This window comes from Varanus komodoensis, unplaced genomic scaffold, assembly GCF_004798865.1.
Source record: "Varanus komodoensis strain SLA01 unplaced genomic scaffold, ASM479886v1 scaffold79, whole genome shotgun sequence".
Taxonomy (NCBI): domain Eukaryota; kingdom Metazoa; phylum Chordata; class Lepidosauria; order Squamata; family Varanidae; genus Varanus; species Varanus komodoensis.
In genome coordinates, this window is record NW_025336467.1 from 628,367 (window position 1) to 631,273 (window position 2,907).

At 54.2% G+C, this 2,907-nt stretch overlaps 1 pseudogene; it reads left to right on the forward strand.

Moving 5' to 3' along the window:
* The window catches only part of LOC123035355, a 6,901-nt pseudogene extending 4,564 nt beyond the window's left edge, over window positions 1–2,337 (forward strand).
* The last annotated feature ends 570 nt before the right edge of the window (window positions 2,338–2,907 follow it).

Below are 2,907 nucleotides of genomic sequence, written 5' to 3' on the forward strand. Positions count from 1 at the left end.
AGCTTTTCCGGGTACTCTTCACCCTGGAGACAGAGACCTGTGCCAAGCTGCTGGCCTTCTTCAGGTGCTCCCTGAAGCCAGAGCATCAGGAATTTTGCCTGTCCAGCGTCCGGGCGCTGCAACACGCAGCACTGAGGACACCCAAAGTGGACAGCCAGTTCCTGAACCTGCTGTTGGAGAAGAGGGTGGTGCTGACCAAGAACTGCTTCTTTGATGTGATCAAGCTGTTTGACCGATACGTGATGCGGATGCAGGAATACCTGCTGAGGAGCAGCACCCCTTTGCTCATGGCCTGCAACGCCTACGAGCTCAGCATCAAGACGAGCAGTTTCAGCAGCTCGGCACAGATGGCCGCTGCTTTCGAAAGCACGGTCTCCCTCTGCCGCAAATCCCTGGCCCTCCTGGGGCAGACCTTTGCTCTGGCAAGTTCATTCTGGCAGGAGAAGATCCTGGAAGCCCTTAGCATCCTTGACTCGGCCCCATCACCCATGTTGTTCCCAAATTTTGACACCTCAGCACTGTTTGGAAGGGAGCACACTGAGCATCTGCAGAGCTGGCTTGATACAAGTGGCTGCCAGATGCACCTCAAGAAAACATAGAAACATAGAAACAGAGTGAGTCAGAAGGGGCCTCTCGGGCCAACTAGTCTGACCCCCAGCTCCGCTCACAACATGCCCCCCATGTGCATGTCTAGCCTATCTTTGAACCCCTCACCAATGTGGCCTCAACCATCTCCCGTGGAAGCCCATTCCACACCCTGGGGGTCCTAACTGTCAGGAAGAGCTTCCTGGCATCCAAACTGAACCTGGGTTCCCTGAGCTTTGCTCTGCTGGAGCACGTCCTGCCCTCCTCTGCAGGGGAGAACAGGTCTCTACCCACCTCCGTGTGACACCCCCTCACTTACCTGCATGTCGCCAACAGATCCCCCCCGAGTCTCCTCTTCTCCAGGCTGAAGAGACCCAGTTCCCTCAGTCTCGCCTCATACGGCTTCCCCTGCAAACCGGCCACCAACCTTGTGGCCCTGTGCTGCACTGACTCTAATATGCAGGTGCCAGTCCTCCTGTGCAGACCCAACGGAATGTTGCAGAAACCAGGCCCAAGGCTAAAATCCTCCGACGTATTGATCGAAAAGTTGTTGAGAGAATTGAAAACTGGTCAACGCTATGATTTCCGGCATGCTGAAAGGAAAAGAGAAAACAGACTTAAATGCAAAACAAGAGCACTGGTTTTTGCATGACGAAGAGAGCGTGGAGTAGAAGTATTACAAGCTGAAGCTGTGCAAGATGGAAAGGGTCATGACGGCAGCCAGTGAAGGTGCCAAGCAGAAGACCCCCAGGCAGCAGACGTCGGACACCGTGAGGGTCCTACTGCACACCAAGAAAGTCGCCAGCATCAAGAAGAAGCTGTTTCGGAAGACGAAGCCCAGCCTCCTGCAGTGGGCGGTGAGAACCAGAAAAATGAAGACCACCACCATCGGGATCCAGACACAACTGTTGGCCGGGACGATTCTGAAGCTGCCACACAGCGCGAAGGAGGTGCTGGAGAACGCGTCCTCAGGAAGAGCTGCCCCTGCCCCTCCTGGCCCAGAAGAGGCGCAGTCCTTGGGGGATGATTCTGGCCCTCAGGGCTTGCCAGGACGTCCAGAGAGCTGCCAGTCCTTAATGGGCCAGTTTGCAGATGGTGGGCCCCAAAACCATGGAAACTGCTCAGAAGCTTGCTGAGTTTGTGGCTGAGGTTGGACCAGAAATCACAGAATTCAGTACTGAGAACAGTGCAGCTAACCCAGATCTGTGGTTCCTGCGGGATCAGCAGAGCTCCGCCTTCCAGTTCTACCGCACGGAGGCCTGCGAGTTGTGCCCATCCGTCAATTTCACCACCATGCCGGAATTGGCTGACCTCTGCAAGGGCTTGGAGCCTGAGAGGCCTGACGAGGAAATGCAGGTGAGACTGAAGAAGAGACCCCTCCCACTGACATAGAGGAAGGGGACGATGAGGAAGAGACAATGATGACAGGCGAGGAAGCAGAAGAGGAGGAGGATCCCACGTCAAAAGTGGAGGCCTCACAGGCAGTTGAAGGAGAGCAGACCAGCACGGTGCCCGAGGCTGCTTCCATACGGACATGTGCACAGGTCCCTCCCCAGGGGGCACCCTTCAGGCCCAAGAGGGCCAGTAGCAAATCCCTGAATGTCGGCCTGATTCCTGCGTCAAAGAGGGTCTGCCTCATTGACAGGCCAATGTCCACAGCCCCATCCAGATCACTTGTAACCGACCCTGTGGCTAGTCGCCATAAAAGAATAGGAAGATATCAAAGGACTTGGAATTCCACCACAAGAGGCTGAATCATGGAAACATAGAAACAGAGCGAGTCAGAAGGGGTCTCCCGGGCCATCTAGTCTGACCCCCGGCATCAGCCAGCTCCCTGCATGGCAAGGGCATCACAGACTTTGTCAAAGTGGGCTGGACCTCAGCAGGGGAAGGTTTGGGTGTTTCAGGGGAAGAAAGAAGATAGCTATGCGGCTTTCAGTCAGCGGATGAGCCAGATGTACTACCTGAAAAGAGCTAATAAATAGATTTCAGGCTTTCTGTAATGAAGATTACCAAACATCCAAGAACACTTTTCACTCCTGTCACTAAGCCCTGTTTGGTTGTTGTTTGTTGTTTGTCTGTGTTTCTTTGGTATTAATATGGGATGATTTTAGCTGGGGAGCAGGTGGGTACCACCATTGGGGTGGTGTGATGTGCAGGGGAAGATACAGCATTGGGGGTCTAACAGGCCTGCATAGGAGAAGGAGGGACCGATGTTTGATACCGGTCCCCTCTTCTGGTTATTCCCCCAGCCAGATGGTTCCTGGCAGCAATATCAGCCAGCCCCGGTCAGTCCATAATAAAATATGTCTCATCCATGAT